Source organism: Chelonia mydas, chromosome 6 (assembly GCF_015237465.2).
Source record: "Chelonia mydas isolate rCheMyd1 chromosome 6, rCheMyd1.pri.v2, whole genome shotgun sequence".
Taxonomy (NCBI): Eukaryota; Metazoa; Chordata; order Testudines; family Cheloniidae; genus Chelonia; species Chelonia mydas.
This window is the reverse complement of record NC_051246.2, coordinates 23,835,717-23,855,835: the sequence shown is the minus strand read 5'-3', so window position 1 is coordinate 23,855,835 and position 20,119 is coordinate 23,835,717. Positions and strand designations below refer to the sequence as shown.

At 43.7% G+C, this 20,119-nt stretch overlaps 1 protein-coding gene across 6 annotated transcripts in view; it reads right to left on the bottom strand.

Annotated features, from left to right (window-relative positions):
- RASSF7 (Ras association domain family member 7) overlaps positions 1 to 20,119 on the bottom strand; it is a 123,421-nt gene that overhangs the window by 58,874 nt on the left and 44,428 nt on the right. For 2 of the 6 annotated variants that reach the window (XM_043549035.1, XM_043549036.1), the window contains exon 1: positions 15,198 to 15,509. The exons of 2 other annotated variants lie outside the window; for them this stretch is intronic. The gene's annotated coding sequence lies outside the window, so the exon portion shown is untranslated. Of the gene's footprint in view, positions 1 to 15,197; positions 15,510 to 20,119 lie in introns of those variants that run through there. 2 more of the 6 variants (XM_043549030.1, XM_037899559.2) reach the window with 2 other exon arrangements.

Here is a 20,119-nt window from a genome sequence, read left to right as displayed (position 1 = left end):
GGAATGCCACAGCTGCCCACTCCATGGAACCACAGCTAGAGGAGCAGCTGCCCTGCACTGCCTGGCTCTGGCTTCTTAACCTACAACCTGGCCAGAGGCCTGGGCCTGAGGGAGAGCAGGAAGTGGGGGAGGATGGAGCTGTCCCCGGACTGCCCCACTCTGGGTAAGGCACTGCAATTTGGGGGGGAAATACCATTGTGCCCCCACAACTCTGCCCATGGGCTCGGGGCTTCTGCCCGCGCAGAGCGCTGGGGTTAGGGGATTCAGACCCATGCTGCTCCCAGATTCAGTGTGGGGGGGGGGGGGGGGGGGGGGGGCAGTGTTTGGGGCTCTTAGCTTTGGCAGAAGGGTGGCCACCAGCTTCAGCCCTGTGCTGCTCCTGGCTTCAGACGGGGCTGGGGGAGGGGGGAGGAGCTTCAGCCCTGCACCCGCTCCTGGCTTCAGACCCGGGGGAGTGGGGGGGGGGGGGGGCATATCGGCTTCAGCCCTGTGCCCACTCCTGGCTTCAGAACAAGGGGAGGGAGGGGGATGCTGGCTTCAGCCCTGCGGGGGTGTTTGGGGCTCAGAGCACTGGGTTTCAGACAGACCCCCGGTTGAGAACCGCTGCCTTAGGGGAAGATTTTATAAAAGGGATTCTTTATATCCTAGATAAGGAGAGGAGAGGATAGAAGTAGATAATGTAGAAACTGAAGAGAAATAGTCGAACAAAAATGAGCCCCATTCAGTTACATCACATGAAAGCAAACAAATTTTATAAGCGCTTGTATGCAAATGCTAGCAGTCTAAATACTAAGATGAGTGAATCTGAGTGCCTGGTATTAAGTGAGGGTATTGATATAGTAGGCATCCAGAAACTTGGTGGAGCTATGGTAATCAATGGGACAACAGGTACAAAATATATAAGGATAACAGAGTAGGTCATGCTGGTGGGGGAGTGGCACTATATGTGAAAGAAAGCAAAAAGTCAAATACAGTAAAAATCTTAAATGAATCAAATTATATCACAGAATCTCTACGGACAGAAATTCCATGCCTGAACAACAAGAGGAGCAGTAGGAATATACTACCGACCACCTGACTGGATGGTGACAGTGACTGTGAAATGATCAGCAAGATGAGAAAAGCTACAAAAACAGAAAACTCCAAGTATCCTTATAATGATTGGGTACAAATCACCTCTGAATGGGAAACAGAGATAAAATGTCTAGAGACCATTAATGACTCCTTCTTGGAGCAGCTAGTCCTGGAACCAACACAGGACATGGCAATCCTTGATTTAGTCCTAAGTGGTGCATAGGATCTGGTCCACGGAGATGAATATAGCTGAACCGCTCAGTAATAGTGACCATAAGGTAATACATTAACATCCTTGTAGGGGAGAAAATACCAAAGAAACCAACCACAGTAATATTTAACTTTAAAAAGAGGACTACACAACAATGAGGAAGCTATTTAAAATGGAAATTAAGAGGAACAGTCCCAAGAGCAAAATGCCTGGAAGCTGCATGGAAATTACATTTATACCACAAATAAAAAGCAAAATAGTAAGGGGACCAAAAAAATACCACCATGGCTAACCAAAGTAAAAGAGGCAATGAGAGACCAAAAGGCATCCTTTAAAAAACTGATGGTCAAATCCCACTCAGGAAAAGAGAAAGGAGGATAAACTGTGGCAAGTCAACTGTAAAAGTACATTTAGGCAGGCTAAAAAAGAATTTGAAGAAAAACTTGCAAAAGGCATAAAAACCTAACAGCAAAACAAAAATTTTAGTACACCAGCAGCAGGAAGCCTGCCACACAATCAATGGGGCCTCTGGACAATCTAGGTGCTAAAGGAGCACTCAAGGAAGACAGGGCCATTGTGGAGAAGCTAAACTAATTCTTTGCATTAGTCTTCACTGCAGAGGATGTGAGGGTGATTCCCACACCTGAGCCATTCTTTTTAGGTGACAAATTTGAGGAACTGTCCCAGATTGAGGTGTCAATAAAGGAGGTATTGGAAAAAATTGATATATTAAACAATAATAAGGCATCAGGACCATATAGTATTCACCAAAGAGTTCTGAAAGAATTCAAATATGAAATTGCAGAACTACTAACTGGTCTGTCACCTATCACTTAAATCAGTGTGTGTACCAGATGACTGGAGAATAGCTAATGTAAAAACCAGTGTGACTGGTACTACCAGAGAATTTGTTTACCCAATTTGTAGTTATTGTGTAATTTAATTTATTTACCAATTTGTTTTTTTCCTTGCCTTCATGTGGTTTGCTGTCGTTTGTTGATTTTTACCTGTGTGTTGGTTAAACAGTTTAGCAATGTTATGCACATTGTAAATGATGTTCAGCAATGATGCAGTAGCCAAGTTTAACTTAACAGTGGTTTCTAGCTCATTGCCAACTTAATTGTTCAAATAATTGGTAGATTGAGATTTATTTGAACAGTGGTTTTCTGTCATGTTAGATCGCAATTTCTACAGAGGACAGCTCGCTTACTTACCAGATCAGCGGTCATGGGTCACCAGTGTGGTTAGATGCTGATAGATGTTTGGCTGCGTGTGTTTTCCCTGTGTGCGCTGCCCCAGCACTGCGCAGACAGCTGGTCATGGCAGACCTCAAGCTAGCCACCCAATGACCACAAGATCCGTTAAGGGACGAAGGCACCCAGCCAGGTTTATTGTCAAGGAAGCACGGTATTAGTATCCCACAGACTTTACCAGACCACTAATACATGTATCCCTGTAACAATGGACCCCCTCAGTGAACTGCGGGACTTTCTGTTCCTCCTTAAACCAGACAAAGATACTCCCTCTGAAATACATCTTTATACCCTGATACAAACAAATTAGTACTGTCCCCCTGACATAGTTAGTTACTGTCCCCTGACGTGAGTATTATTACTCATTACCTTGAACATGGTTCAAACAGAACATCTTTATTACGTACTATTATCTTGACCTTATCTTTTAGGAGGGGTCAGTGTGTTCCTGTTATCCTTGAGGAATGTTTTTGTACCATCCTTGACACTGGGATGTTTTGGTACCACTTGGTATCAGGATGTGTTTGCGTGAGTACTTTGTGACTTGCACTTTTTAGGAATGTGTATTTCTGCAATATCAGCCCTGTTCTTGCCAGATTCTGTGAGCAGGTCCTGCCTCATATCAGGCCTCTGATACCAGGGCTTATGTCTTAGGGTCTCTTTCTACTACAGCATCTGGCACCAGCCATCATCTGAAGACAGGCTAGATGGACAATTGGTCTGACGCAGTATGGCCATTCTTATGAGTGAAGCATGTTATCCATTCTGCATGCTGATGCTACAGAAAGCCAAGAGGGACTTAATCAGCTGTTAGGGTACCCACACCTCTTGCCACCAAGGGAGCAGATCTCCTTGATGGAGTAAGGGCCCAAAGAACACCCTCCTACCCAGCAAGAATAGCTAGAAGGACTACAAGCTAAAGAATTTTTTTTTTAAAAAATTGATTTCCTTGTTCTCTCCCCCTCCCCCCACAAGCAGGGATTACATAAGTCACCGAGATGAGCAGGAATCTACAATCATATAAAATATTAACTGGATTGAAGGCAGCAGCAGAGAAATGAGTATTTTACCCAAGAATTGGTGCAATCTTGATTATTTTGTATTTCCAGAACAGTTCACAATTTTCTTTATAAAGCAGCTAGGTACTGAATAGTTATCTGTGTCTCATGAGAAACTCTGTTGAATTACTCAATAAATATGCAGACACACACCTTCATGAATATTTATTTACACCTTTCTGGATTAAAAAGGCCTTTAAAATGACTGTTTGCCAAGAGTTGCAATTACCCCTCTGCCATACACACAATCAAGTAAACAAGAGACCTAGGATTAATCCAGGTTGAAACCTTTGATAAAAGACACTTGGGTACTTTTGAAGTCTCTGCTTTCAGAGTATCTCACATGTGATTAATTAGCCAAAGGTAGCATAAATCTTAACCAGAACACACACGTACATAATGGGCTCTTTAAAACAGCTAAAACCCCACCACATCTGCAGTGAGGCAATTCAATCCCTTATCTTTCACAAAAATGCCTGGTGCTAACTCACCCTCCACAACAGCATTTGAGTTTCAGTTAACAGCCCTGTAAAAATAAACTGTTAAAAGGGGGCTGCAGTACAAAAGAAAGAGCTTCCAATCAGTGAATACAAATCACAGTCTCACAGTAAGGTGGTGTTTTGAAGTTGAATGGAAGCAACAAAGATTGTGTTTGTTGCAGCTTCATTGATTTATCTGCACTTTTTAACGTTGCATTTGTAATCTTAGAATCTGTTTTGCTAAAACAGAGAATCCTCACGTTTATGGCTGCAAGACTGACCCATCTGAATGCTAGCTTAGCTATACACAGACCTGTTTCTCCAGAACCGGACAAACCAGTCCTTCTCAGTATGTAGGTGTTGCATTTTAAGTTCTCAGGGCCAGAACCTCAGCTGGCACAAGTCGGCACTGAGCCATTAAAACACCTGTGGAACTAAATCAGATGCGAGCTTACAAAGTTTCCAGGTAATATGCACCATACTAGAACAGTTTAGAGCGTGGTACTTCACAGTTCCTCTCCATAGCATGAATTGGGGATATATAGAAATCTAGAGTAACATTTTCAGAGGCAAATGACTTAGGAACCCAAGTCTTGTTTTCAAAAGTGACAGGCATTTGGGACTTTAAGTCTCAGAAGCTTTTGAAAATATGTTATCCCCAATTTATTTATTTATTTTTAAACTGTTTCTCTCTCTAGGTTGATATTAAATACCCAATAAAGGGACGTCAACTTAAGTCATACATATTATATTTGTAAACTAAGATTGTGTTTAAACATCTAAAATTACTGTAATGGGAAGTGATGAGAGAAAAAATATTTCTCAGTTTACTTTGTGCATTTGACAGCACACTGTAGCCGGTCAATTTCACAGTTTCCCCTGTTCATTGCGGGTCTTTCACACAGTATGAAGGGAGAGAAAAGCCACTTTAAAATACAGGAAAATATGTTTGCAAATCCAAAAGACTGTCAGGATGCCTAAGGGGCAGGTGTTCTTCTTGAAACAGACTAGATTTCAAGTATAGTTAAAAGCAGTTTCATAATATAGTTTTGTCCCCCTTAGACCAAAACCAAACAGGTAATGGTAGAGTCAGTTCTGGGGAAAGATACGGGAGCCATGCTGCCACAGGAATTTTGGCCACAGTGTAGCTACCCTGGGGCAAACCATCAGTGCAGGTAGAATCTAGCACTGCGGCAGATATTCCTGATGAGGGACAGTACGGTAGCGCGTCTGCCAACCGGGAACACAGTGTCCCTGCCCAAGGAGTTACAACCTAACTACAAGACAAGAGACAAAGGGTGGATACAACAAACAGTCAAAGCAAGTGATCTGGCTTCAGGTCACAAGAGCAAGGCCTTGATCTAGATTTATACAAGTCCAAAGGAGGGGGACACAGGTACAAGAAAAAGAAACCTGGAACGAATAAAAAAAAAAAAAGTAAACATTAAGTTAATTACTGTAAGCAACAAACACTCAAAGGCACTCAAGAGCCCTATGACTATATAAAAAAGTCAAACATAAGTATTATAGCAACAATTATCACATAAATGAATACAGCTAAGAGTGGGGAAGGAGCTAAACCTTTCAGATAACTTTAGCTGTCCCTGTTGTAGAATCTGGATGAAATGCAACATGAACATGTACAGATGTATAGCACCATAGTCTGGTGGGTAAGAGACATGGGGCTGGAACTCTGGAGACTTGGGTTCTGGTCCCAGCTCTGCAACTAACCAGCTGTGTGACCTTGGGCAAGTCACTTTGCCTCTGTCCTGCACCCTTTGTCTTGTCTCTTTGGGGAAGGGACTCTTACCATGTGTTTGCTCAGTGCCAGCACAACGGATCCCGCATCTTAGCTGGGATTTCTAGGCCTGACTGTAATACAAACCAAAAAGTGATGGCAGACACCACGGAGCTAAACTAAACTGTGTATTCTTTGAGATGGCAGATGTATTTTATCCAGCTCCCCACTTGAAATAGTCAATGTGATACAAACAGCCACAAGCAAAGACAAAACACTTCCCATTGTGCCCCTTGCTACCCCCAGGGACCTGTTGGTGAAAACAATTCCCTATAGTAATAATTAGACTAACAAGAACACTGGAAGCATTCTTAGAAGACCTTCCTTGACATACTGATTCTGGGTAACTAGAAGTACAAGCTGGAGGCTTGTCTGGTTCTCCCACCTGTAGGCATTTGCTCTACCCAGACAGGCTAAAACAGAGTAAATATACATACTTTTCTCCTCCCACTACTATGCTGTAGCAGAACGGTCAGATAGATTCAAGTCAGGAAGTAGCCAGTGGAGCAGAGAGCAGACTGCGCTATGCAGAAGTCTCCATAGCTGAAGCAGATTCCCCACCAGCATTTCACTTCAATAGGTGGAGACAATACTCCCCTTAATAGCATGCAAATAGATTTTACTTCACCCCCACCTTCAACTCAAAACCAGAATGGTCAAAGACAGGTAAATACACTGGGCTTGATCAATGAAGTATTCCCATTAACGTCAATGGTTGCTTGAGCAGGCCCACTGAGTATCTAACTCCTTCAGCACCTGCCTACGGAGAACCACGTGGAGTGTTTCATAGAATATCAGGGTTGGAAGGGACCTCAGGCGGTCATCTAGTCCAACCCCTGCTCAAAGCAGAACCAATCCCCAATTTTTGCCCCAGATCCCTAAATGGCCCCCTCAAGGATTGAACTCACAATCCTGGGTTTAGCAGGCCAACGCTCAAACCACTGAGCTATCCCTCCCCCCCAGCCTGTCCCCAGCAGCTGGGCTCGCTTAGCCATCTTGCTGACTGGGGGCTCCCCCGCCAAACCCAGGATTCCCCTGCTCCACTTCCCCCAAACTTGGGGTTCCCCCATCCCACCCACCCCAATTCCCCTTACAACGTTGCTTTGTACAGCAAGTGTAAGAACATCAACTTGTCTTAGGAAGAAGGCAAGTCTGGTAAAATATAAGCCTACACTGCAAGGCCAGGACTTGGGAAAACTATTTTCCAGTCCATGGTCTAGGCTGGGATTAGGAAGCTTGGGAAAGAGACTCTTTCCATGCATATAACTCGTGGTGACACACTAACTTAACTTCCACTCAGCACAAGATAGAGAATATTTCTGGCTGGCTGTTGCTTTAACCATTACCACCTTGCACAGGTTACCCTGATCCAATCATGTTCTTCTGAACCTTTTTTTAAGTTAACCTAGCTGTAAGATACTGAATGAAGAAAATGGATCTTTTGTAAGATTACTGTCTCTAATTTCTCCCCTTTGCCCCGCAATTTCTCAGTGATCTAACAGTGACTAAATCAGAACGAACACTATAAAACAGACACACGCAAACACACACTCCCCAGCATATAAATGCATAGCTGCTCTCAGAAAGGCAAGACTCACAAGGCGTGCCTGTGTATTGTACATTGTGCATATCAAGCCCGATCTGTTCAATTGTTATTTCAAGGAAACTCAATCGCCCATCTATCTCCAGTTATTGTAGGCTGTGCCTACTTAAGTATCTGAAACGTGTCACCAGCTTGGAACTTGTACATCATTACCACGTGACTCAGGTGTTGTAGCATGAAGAAGCCAAGTTCAGAGCCACATACTAGGCAGTGGGGTGATTGTCATCATCCTAGCAAAGCTAACATTAAGTAATGTGAGAGGCTATTATGTCACCACGAGCAGGTGCCTTTCCCAGCTTGTTCTAAAGAGAAGTCTACACACTGCCTAGGGTCAAACACTCACCCCCCACCACCTTCTTGAGTGTTTGACCTCATGGTGTCAATTATTTTAAACAAAGCTCAGCTCCAGATTTCTCTCCAAGCTTGGTTGCACCTATTTTGGGTGCCTAGTCTGAGGTTCTTGAAAGGGACCTGATTTTCAGCACTTTCTGAAATCCAGGTCCTTTTAGTGGGGAACCTAAAATTTGAGGCACCCAAAAACCACTAGTCGTTTAAGAATCTTGAGTTAGTTTTTCCTCTCCCTCAAGAAGCCACTGCCACCTCCCTTCTATCAAGATGGGGGAGTGAGCCACCTACCTCAGTGACTCAGCAGAACCCAGCACAATCAATACCCGCTAAGAGGGTGGGGTGTTTCAAGCAAACACGGTCAGCCTGCTACAATCACCCATTGTGGAACTAACTACTCCCAAGAACATTTGGAACCAGGGCCAACAGGTTCCTGTAGGGCTAATCTTCACACACAAGTTTCAGGGAACCAGCAGAGACCCTTGTGTAGACACTGTTAAAAGGGTTTAGCTGCACCTGTAAGGTGATCCTGTCTACACACAAGCTTGCAGCGTATGGACACACTTGTATTGGCTTAGTTTGCCCTCATGATTTATAGAAGCAAGTTCAAGCAATATAAGCCAAGTTTAAACACAGATTGGAGGGTTCACAAAGTTGCATTCTTTTTAAAAAAAACCCAAAAAACCAAAAGATAATTATACAGGTACAGCCCCTAGCGTGCCCACAGTTCTACCAGTACATAATAGATGGTTTACATCATTAAAGCCTATTTTGTTTTCTGAACCAGCATAAGATATCCTTGTATAAATACTTTTATACTGGTAGAATTGCCTCTATGCTAGGGAAGGATTTCCACTAACTATGCTGCTATAGTTATGATGCAAAACTTCCTAGTGTAGACAAGCCCAGAGGCAATGGGGAAAATCAGAACAACAATGCAGAATAAAAATACCAAGAACAGCAGAAAAATGGAACTTAACGCTAAAAAGTGAACTCAGTCTGCTATCTGGTCATCTAAGGCCTTTGCATGTCACATCCGAGACTCTGAAGTTCATTGTGCTAAACCAAAAGGAGGCAGAACAGCATAATAACTGAAAGAGCACTGGGCACTGCATCCTCAGATCATTCAATCAAATACTGTGCTGGATCCATTGTGCCAGGTAGCCAGAGCCAATTGCCAGAAGATTTGGACACAACCAGCAAGTTCTGCAGTAGATTTTTCATATTGCAAGTTTTTTTACCCAAGCCATCTGCAGATATTTAGGAACATATACATTTCTTAGGACTTAGGAAGAGCTGTGGGTTGCTATTTGTCTGGAGATCTGGATTTAAATCTTCAGTCTGAACATACATGAACATTGTGTGTCCGTTCTGAACAACCACTCACTCCTCTTCCCCAGGCACAAGACATACAAGGGAAGCACAGGGCAGGACTGAAGTGTATTTACAGTTGGTAAGGAAGCCTCAATTCTCTCAGCCATGTTAAGCATGGGCTCAAGGCATCCAATTAGTAAGTAGGGCTAGTTTCACATAAATTTGTTAATAAGGGAGGAAAAAAGATTTTAGTAAAACCTACACTTACCCAAAAAAAAAAAAAAAAAAAAAAAAAAAAAAAAGGCAGCTGAAAGGTCAACAAGATATCATGCTCAGAGATAAGATAGGGGTTATTTTAAAGACATCCCAGAGGAGCCCATGATATCTGTGACAGAGAGAGCAGCACTGCAAAGCACAGTGAAGGATTCCTGGAATTCCAGCAGGCAAAAGGTCTTCAAATAAGTGAAATCTGAGGCCTCCCACCATGTCTTACAAAATTGCCCTGCACACTCCTGCCCTCTGGGAGTCATGCCTTTTCATTAATGGGATGAGAAACACTGCTACATAACCAGGGCAAGTGGGTTTGAGAGAGAACCTTCTACCCTCCATACCCTTCCAATAAAGCTTTCAAGATACACGCACACACAATTTCCATCCAGCCCCCATTTTCCTTGTACAAGTGACTGTGTGTAGCCTTCTTTAGGGACATCCCCAGTACCCCACTGAGGATTCCAAGTACAGTGACTTGAATTTTCCTGGAACAAGGAGGAAACATGAATGGAAGTGTGCACAACCCAGTGTTCCTCTGCTGACAGCTCAAGGTGTCAAGCCACTGCAAGTTATGACTGCACAAACAATTTTCTTCAGAGGTTACCACACTAGGACCACCAAAGTTCTCTTATCCCAGAGCTTACTGGCATCACAGAATCCTGTAGCATTCGTGCTAGGAGTCTGCTGTGTTATCAGAGGGAGTGGTGAAAGTTACATCTTGTCAGAGATGCCTCTTTGGATCATTTCCATGAACACATCAAAACCTTCAGTACATCCTTTCTCCCTCCCCAACTGTATCCATGCAGACTCATTTCTGATAAGTCCTTCCCACCCTTTTGGGACACGCTATCAATCACTCTCCTTCCCACCTCACTCCAAACAACACACTATAAGCTTGATTCTCGGAAGTGCCAGCACCCAAAATTCAAATGGCAGTTAAGGGAAGTGGAGTTCTCAGTGCCTTTGAGGATCAGATGCTCTAAGCAGGTCTACATTTCATCGACACCACTGTAGGGCTTTAATGAAGATGCTCTATGCCAACAGAAGAGAGCTCTCCGGTCAGTACAGTTAATCCACCTCCGCAAGAGGTGGTAGCTCTATCAGTGGGAGAAGCTCTTCTGGCGACAGAGTGCTGTCTACACCAGCGCTTAGATCAGTATAACTTTGTCACTTCGGAGAGTGGATCTTTTACCCCCCAAGCGACCTAGTTATACTGATTTAATTCTGTACTGTAGAACTGCCCTGTCTCTAACACTATTGTATGGACAATGAACCAGAGTTAAAACCAGCTACCCCTGCTCCCCAAACTGACCAGAGCAAGGATACTGGTGGTTACTTCTAGCAGGTGATAACTGAGCTTGTTTATACTGCTAAACACACTTACTTTGTTCCAATGAAGTGCTCAAGGCTAAGTGGCCTCCTCTATGTCCCTATAACAGTATCCTATCAAAGGGCAGCTCCTTCCCCCACCAGCCTACCGCTGTTTTTTGTAACTATAAGCAACAGTCACAAGGCAAGGGAAATTAAAAGGCAAGTTTATTCCTATTGAAACATGTTATGGACTAAGGATGAAAAAACATGATGAGCGTAATCATACTCTGCAGAAGGAAAGAATCGGAATGATGCAAACACGGACACTGGCCAATTTCTATTAAACTTCGCCCCCACTCAAGACTCTCTCTGGTCCCAAGAGCTCCTCCTAGGCAATGTGTACTTGAGAGATTTGGAGAAACCTCAATGCTTACACCTTTCCTTGAACCGGCAGTAACAGGAAAAGGATCATACAGAAGACACCAGCCTTTTTCTAGGGCTACTCCGGCCATGCCAGCTTCAGTTCATCCACCCACCCCGCCGAACATGCCTTCCACCAGCCAGCAAGCTCACCCTCTGCTCAACTCAGGGCGGCCCCCACAACAGCCCAGCCCGGCACCCAGCTCAAACAGGGAATTTTTCATCTGTTACTGTAGAGATGGAGATGCTGTACAGAGATCATTCCAGCACCCAGCTGGAACCCTCCTACATCAGAACTGACTCCACTCTGGTGCTCCAACTAAAGCCTCCAAGACAGACAAAAATACAGTGCTTCCACTTGAACTCATGTGCAATGTTTAAAGGATTTATCATTTATAATAGAATATCATCACTCAAGATGACACAGACAAACCTAAAATGATTTTTTATTCATCCCACATGCCTTTGCTGCTCCAATTCAAGTCCAGCTGCACCGGGGGCGGGGGGGTGGGGGGGGAGCCTAAGCTGGCTCATAACATTAAACAGCAGAAGGACAAGCACAAAGTAGCTTTTAGAGTAGCAGCCGTGTTGGTCTGTATCCGCAAAAAGAAAAGGAGGACTTGTGGCACCTTAGAGACTAACCAATTTATTTGAGCATAAGCTTTCGTGAGCTACAGTTCACTTCATCACTGCATTTTTGAGAGTAGCTTTTGCCACTGCTGTACAGATGGTAAATGGGCTTAGAACCTTGCCAATGCCAGGAGGGTCATGGCTAGGACAGTTTGCACAGCTCACCAAGTCGTTTTATCCTGAGCTGTCATTAAAAGATTTCAATTTTTATGGAAGCTGCATTACTGCGCCTGAAGCTGACAAACAAATCACGGGATCTCAGGATTTGGATCATTTCTTCCCTCTCCCCCCACCCCCCCCCTTTTTTTTTTTTTAAATAACACCAGTGAAGCTGGCCTCGCTAAGAGGTTATTTCACTTCAAAGGAAAAAAATAATGGCATTTGCGCATTTATACTCTGCCCACTTGAATTTTCAAATAAAATGAAAACTACCATTTCTCTGGAGGGACTGACTGCTCCCAGTTTATTTCTCAAGTGCCCAAGGCTAATCCCAGCAGGTGCCACCTATTTCTTATTTTCAGGGAAGTGCAATGCAGCGGGGACACAGAAACTAACTCACCTACTTCACATTCCTAAATTAAATTACAATGCAAGCTTTTTGGAGAGGACAGTGTTTTACTGCATGTTTGTACAGCACCTAGCACATCCTTATTGTTGCCACTGGGAACTACCACAGAATATTACACCTGCTTATCTACCAGTAAAGATTTATGATCAGTTTGAGTTTGTTTATTTATTTAAGACGAAAGACTGAAGGAAACATATAAAGATATTAATTTCATAAAGCAAAAGTATTTCTACTAGGATCTACACACATTAGTGACTATTATTAGGACCCTGCAGACTTACGTGCTTAGCTTTACAGAACGACTCAAGGTAGTACAGTTAAACACAGACGTAACCGTTTTCCAGGATCAGGGTTTTTGTGTTACGATAGTAATTAACCCCATTGTTCTACCTGCTGTACATAGTAAAAGACTGTCCCTGCCCCAAAGAATTTACAATCTAAATAGATCAGCCAGACAAAAAGAATGGAGAAAAGCAGCATTATTAGTCTGATTTTACATACGGTGGATCTGAGGCATAGACAGATTAAGCGTCTTGCTCAATGTCATACAGGGCATCTGTGGCAGAGCCAGCAATTAACCCAGATCTGCTGAGTCCCAATCTAGTACCATAACCACAAAGCTATTCTTCCTCCCCAAAAGCTTTTATAAGTGCCTAGCAGACCAACCACTTTAATACTCACTTTTGGACACCTGACATGTCAGGTCTTCATCTTAAGCATAAGGTATACCCATTAAATTGGCAATGGAAAGGCTTTAAAAAACACCCTCAATTATATCATAAACCACACCAAAATATGAACTTTTTCAAAACTGGGACAGATCTACTGAAACGTAGGTTATTTTTCAGACTAAGATCAGACAGTGTGATCATGGGTGTGGATAAAGGGTCTGGAGAGCCCATAGTCAGATGGATGATGAACAAAGCTTTTACATTTCTATAGCACCTTTCATCTGGGAAAATCAAGAGCACTTTACAAACGTTAATTAGAATCTAATTAGCAACCTGGGAAATAGCTCAGTATTATGCCCATTTGACAGACAAAGATTGAGGCAAAGAAGGTAGGACTATGGAAGTTCTTGTTCATATAAGTGACTTAAAAGTCTAAGCTCTTGTTATCAGGGATATCTTGTGGCACATTTACAGGGCAAGGAGTACCATTGGTTTCTATATTAAAATAATAATATTTGCAATTTTATTTTCTAGTCCATTTCTTCTGCAGTCTGACATTGTTTGATTTTTTTACTGCAACTGCATGCTAAACAGAAGTTCTCATTGAGTTGTCCACACTGACACCCTGGTTCTTCTCCTGAGGGGTTACAATTAATTTAGAATACAAGGTGCAGGAGTAATTCAGATTAGTCCTTCCACTGTGCTTTACTGTGTATTTGCCCACATACGTCAAAGGATTTGTCAACAGTCATAGAGCGAGTCAGCGTCAGAACTGGGAACAGAACCCAGGGGACTGCCTGGGACAATAAGGAGTAGAATAGAAGGGAATCAGGACAAGCCCCATAGCAGCAGCAAGGAAGACAGACTTGTAGAACAGGTACAATGGCATGCTGTAGTGTGGCTTAATGGAAAGAGCCATTAAAGAAGGTAAATGGATACAGCTTCAGGGGGCCATTTCACCTCTCACTGCAGATTTTACAGTACCTGTATTAGGCTGCACTGGTCTCACCTTCTCCCCAATATTTCTGCTATTACTGCTCTGTCTGGCATTGGAGTGAAATAGTAGTGGAAGGAAAAGAGATCTGTCGTTCACCAAAAACCACCAGAGGTCCACTTAAGGCACATAAGAAGTGTTTAAAGCCTCCATGCAGAAGTTATGTCATAAAACGGTATTGGTTTTAACTTAACAACTAGCTGTGAGACAACTGAAAATCCTGTTGCCCAAGAGAGGGTAAATACAATTACCTACACAACAAAAGCTAAACCTGCGGCAACCGGTGCCACTTGTACCCATTCCGGGGTGGCACAAAATCTCCTGAATGTCAGAGATAGTGACAATTGGCTGTCTTGGGGCACAGAGCCAGCTCATACAATGGAATTATTCATTTGTTAGGTCTGCCAATGGTACAATCTTCTATTCACGCATCAACCCTGAGTGATTGGCGGGAGGGGGGAGGGCGGGGGGAGCACACAGCTGGCTAGACAGCAAGTAAAAGGTTAAATATATGTGAGCCAAACACAAGGTGTAGCATGCATGTCTCTGAGCCGCAGCTGATTATGCCACATGCAAATCGCTTCAGACAGACAATCCACTGCATTAAATGTGGGTGGGTGGTTGTTGATGATGTCTTAATTCCCACCCTGGGCTTTAATTTCAACACTGATTGTATTTAAAAACTCTTCCTAGGCTAGGCTGAGAACTTTTTAGTACTTATAGAAGAATAAATGAATTTCCTCCTCCTCCACCCCACCCCCAAGCCGTGTCCCTCTCTCCTCTGCCTTAAGAAGAATAAACCAGAAACTCCAGATAATCTGATTTCACAGCAGGCTGCACTTCCATCTAAAAACAGCCCAGGAGATGAAAGGGGACTTAGACCTCAAAGACTGGCATGTGGGGAGCGGAATGAGCCGCACACAAGAAGGCAGGCCAGGTGAAAAGCCCACAGAGAAATTTTTTTTTTAAATACATAAAGTATTTTAAAGAAAGAGCTAAAGGAGGTTTCCTCCGGGGAGGAGAAAATAATGGAGCAGGTTGCCAGGGGGCCACAGGAGAAAGCAGAGGGGCAGTCATTGCACGAAGAGGCCGGGGGCAAAGGAGGGACGCTGGGTGGATGCGCCCTGGCGGGGGGGACAGGACAGGAAAGCAGGGAGGCGAGCGGGGGCACCGATCGCCGAGCAGCAGCTGCACCTACCTGGCTGAATTTCCTCTCCCAGAAGCCGGGACAGACGCAGCAAAGCAAATCCTCTTGGCAGAGCACCTCACCCAGCCCGCAGGAGCAGCGCCTCCTCCCCGCGCGCACACACACAGCTCAGGCGGCTGCGGCTGCTCCCGCTCCCCTTTGCAAACTTGTTTGCGGGGAGCTCGGGCCCGATCCTCTGCCGGCGCCTCCAAGCCGCGGTGGCGGGGGGCAGCGGCCCGACCCTCTCCCGACGCGCGTCAGCAGCGATCGCCGGAGCTCAGGCGGCGGCGGCGGCGGCGTCTCCAGCAACAACTCCCCACTGCCAAGGTCTGAGCAACCTGCAGCCTCCCTCTGCACGGCCCGGCCCCGCCCCCCGGCCCGGCCCGGCCCCGCCCCCTGCCCTGCCAGGGCTCGCAGGTGTGGGCAGGGATCTGTGTAAAGCCAGGGGCTTATGCTGCTGGCCCACGCTCCTCAGCCAGCCCCTCAGCTGAGCACCCCCCCCCCACACTCGCTGGGTCAAATTCCCACCCCACTCCAATTTTGGCCACATGCCCCTATCTTTAAAAGCCCCCTCCCACTCCCCAAAAAGCCACAGATCCAAGCCCTGGGGTGTTCCAAATCCAGATCCTGTTCCTTATCCTGTGGCTTAGTCCCCTCACTAAAAAAAGCCTGGGATTTTAAGGTCCCCTCCTGCACTTTTCAAATGTCTTACTTTTTTACACTCAAATCTGGGCGGGGGGGGCCTGATCTGCATTCCCCTCAAGTCAAGGGGTGCCTTCCATTGAGAAAGTCTCTTTCCCACCATTACCATTGTCACCCATGGCAAAATTTGCGGATGATACAAAATTACTCAAAATAGCTAAATCCAAAGCAAATTGCCAAGCGTTACAAAGGGATCTCACAAAACTGGGTGGCTGAGCAACAAAATGGCAGATGAAATTCAATGCTCGTAAGTGCATGTTGGAAAACATAATCCTAACTATACATACAAAATCATGGGGGTCTAAATCAACTGTTACCACTCAAGAAATAGATCTTGGAGGCACTGTGTGGACAGTTCTCTGCAAACATCTGCTACATGTGCCGTGACAGTCAAAAACCTCACAAGGTTAGGGACCATTAGAAAAATGATATATAATAAACAGTGTATCATGATGCCTCTATAATAATCCATGGGACAGCCACATATGAATCCTGAGTGCAGTTCTGGTTGTCCCATCTTGAATTGAATACAGAGAAGGGCAGCAAAAATTATTAGGGGGATGGAACATCTCCCATATGAGGAGAGATTTCCAAGTTGAAAATTCCCAATCTTTTAAAAGAGATGACTAAGGGGAGAGATGATAAAGGTCTTAAAAAATATGAATGGTGTAGAGAAAAAGTGTTATTTACTCCTTCTCATAACACAAGAACCATGGGTCACACAATAAAACGAATAAGCAGCAGGTTTAAAACAAAGATAAGGAAGTATTTCTTCACATAATATGCAGAGTCAACCTGTAAAACTCGTCGCCAGGGGATGTTGTGAAGGCCAAAAGTATAGCTGGGTTCAAAAAAGAACTAGATAAGTTCATGGAGGACTGGCCCAACAAAGGTTATTAGACAAAATGGTCAGGGACGCAACGCCATGCTCTGGGTGTCCCTAGCCTCTGACTGCTGAGCTAGATAGGTGGACCACTGGTCTGACCCACTGTGGCCATTTGTATGTTCTTATCAGAAATTCTGACCTGTCCCCTCCTCTCTGCCCACTTCCTTCTCTCCACATCTCGATCCCCCTCCTCTGAATTTTGCTTCTATTCTTTTGTTATCTTAATAATTTTTCTTTATAAACAAACTGTAAATTGTGTAATACAAATAACTGATTCATATCAAACTGGTCAAAATGATCTGGACAAACTGGAGAAACAGTGTGAAGTAAATAGGATGAAATTCAATAAGGACAAATACAAAGTCCTCCACTTAGGAAGGAACAATCCATTGCATACAGAAAAAATGGGAAATGACTACCTAGGAAAGAGTACTGTGGAAAGGGATCTGGGGGGCATAGTGGACCACAAGCTAAGTATGAGTCAATAGTGTGACTGTTGCTACAAAAAGCAAACATCCTTCTGGGATGTATGAGCAGGAGTGTTATAAGCAAGACATGAGAAGTAATTCTTCCACTCTACTCCACGCTGATTAGGCCTCAACAGTAGTAGTATGTCCAGTTCTGGGTGCCACATTTCAGGAAAGATGTGGGCAAATTGGAGAAAGTCCAGAGAAGAGCAACAGAAATGATTAAAGGTCTAGAAAACATGACCTCCAAGGGAAGATTGAAAAAATTGGGTTTGTTTAGTCTGGAGAAGAGAAGACTGAGAGGGGACATCATAAAAGTTTTCAAGTACATAAAAGCTTGTTACAAGGAGGATGGAGAAAAATTGTTCTCCTTAAACTCTGAAGATAGGACAAGAAGCAATGGGCTTAAATTGCAGCAAGAGCTGTCTAGGTTGGACATTAGGAAAAACTTCCTGTCCTGGAATAAATTTAGGGAGGTTGTGGAATCTCCATCATTGGAGATTTTTAAGAGCAGTCTAGACAAGGATGTCAAGGATGGTCTAAATCAGGGGTTGGTAACCTTTCAGAAGTGGTGTGCCAACTCTTCATTTATTCACTCTAATTTAAGGTTTCGTGTGCCAGTAATACATTTTAATGTTTTTAGAAGGTCTCTTTCTATAAGTCTATAATATATAACTAAACTATTTTTGTATGTAAAGTAAATAAGGTTTTTAAAATGTTTAAGAATGCAGAGCCCCCAGATTGGTGGCCAGGACCTGGGCAGTGTGAGTGCCACTGCAAATCAGCTTGCTTACCCCTGGTCTAAATAATACTTAGCCCTGCCGTGAGTGCAGGGGACTGGACTAGATGACCTCTCGAGGTCCCTTCAAGTCCTACACTAATATGATTTTAGCCATTCATATTATATATGTACTGAAATGTTTAATGTATAGCTAAGGTTAGCTAGCACATGGTTAATACATTATGAGAAGTTTATATACCATTTATAATGTTTGTTTTTCTGTGTATTTTAAAGTTTAATAAAAAGTTAATAGAAAAAATACTGACCTGTCATGGAAAGCGTTATTTATCCTACATATCTTCAATCACCTCCTGTTATTTGTTCATTGTAGGGCCTTTGTTCCACCTCATCTCCCACCTCAGGGGATGGGGGGGAGGGTTGAGAAGAGCTATGTGGAACCATAAAGAAATCCCAGACCAGCCCACATTCCCCTACTTCTGGGTTTCACTCCAAAACTGAAAATTCAGACTATGTTTGTGAACCACAGCAAACCTGGGCCACTTTACGGTTTCCAAGTACAAACTGACCATTCCAGTTTCCTGTCGCAGACAAAGCAGTTTGCCGTTGCACTACCAACTGCATCGTGAAGGCTTAAGAGAGCTCCATGTAAGCTCAAAAGCTTGTCTCTCTCACCAGAAGAAGTTGGTCCAATAAAAGATATTACCTCACCTACCTTGTCTCTCTAATATCTGGGACTGACAAGGCTACAACACTGCTTAAAACTTCCTCAGCTTCCAGGGCTGTAAAGCTAGCACCTTTTATGAGCACACCACATTTCAATTTAAAAAACAAATCCCTTTCTAGTCAAAGTTAACTGGCACACCAGCTCCTCCGTTAAAACAATACATAAAGAGCAATGTGAATACAATGCTGTTGTTCATTACAAAGTGCTGAAGGTTTATTTCACTTTTCAAAGTTAGTATTATAGACCAGTTGTTTTGGAACTAAAACCCAGCACCCACTTACAGCTAAGCATTATAGTTAAGTACAGAAATCAATTATGAGGCCACCTTCTTCTCCTCCAATGCTAAATCTATGCAGTGCTAGTATCAAGGGCCCAGTCCTGCAGTGTAACCATAAATCTCCTCGGTTAGCATTTCAAAGTCAAGAAATATTCTCTGATGTTTTACTCCTGGTGAATCTTCCTCTGCTTTCTATGTCACAGTATTGCTGGCCATCCACTTTCATTGACTAATAATAGTAACTTTTTAAAAGCCTAAAGAAATCCCACGGTTCAGATCCTTCAAGGCCATAAAAGGTTAATGGTTCTTTAAACAAAGCAGCTCTAGGACAATGGCAGAGATAATACACACACAGAGAACTCAAGCTCAGGGCCTCATTGGCAACCAGGTGACACAGTAATTGAAGCTGATATGACCACACAAGGGGGGAGTGCTCTGCTGTAATCCAAGCTGCACCTGTAAGAAAACAACCTGTTACACCATTTGAGCTGCTGCCAGCTAATCAGCTGGTACTTTCACCAAGTGCACCTGGAGTCCTTATGGGTCCAGTGCTGCTTACTTTTAAGTTAGTTGGAAGACTTCCAATATGAGCACAGGAATTGCCGTACAGGATTTGAATGACTCTATCTAGCCAAGTATTCTGTCTCTGCCAGTGGCCTGTACCAGCTGCTTCAGAGGAAAGTGTAAGAAACTCTCCAGTAGGTGGTTATAGCATAATCTGTCTTCAAACAAAGTTTTCTCCTAAACTCCATAGTTGAGGGGCTGGCTTGTGCCCATAAACTGACTGATTTATATCCCTCCCAAACTCTCTTTTTCAGCCTTGCTACTACAACTCTGGATGTTCTTTTTATCCATAAAAATATCCAATCCTTTTTGAAATCCTGTTACGCTCTTGGGAGCAATGAGATCTTATGACAATGAGTTCCACAGGCTATTTGCGTGGACAAAGCATTTCTTTGTCGATTTTAAAATTGCATTGACTTCAGTAGTGCAGAACCAGGCCATATATTTTTATTCAACTTCTTCCTTCATCCTCCCCTCCCTGTATCAAAGCAGTTTGTACTCAAAGATTGCAGGACTGGGCCCATGATCAGCTGAGAATTATCTCAATGTGAGAGTGAGCTAGTTTTAGATTG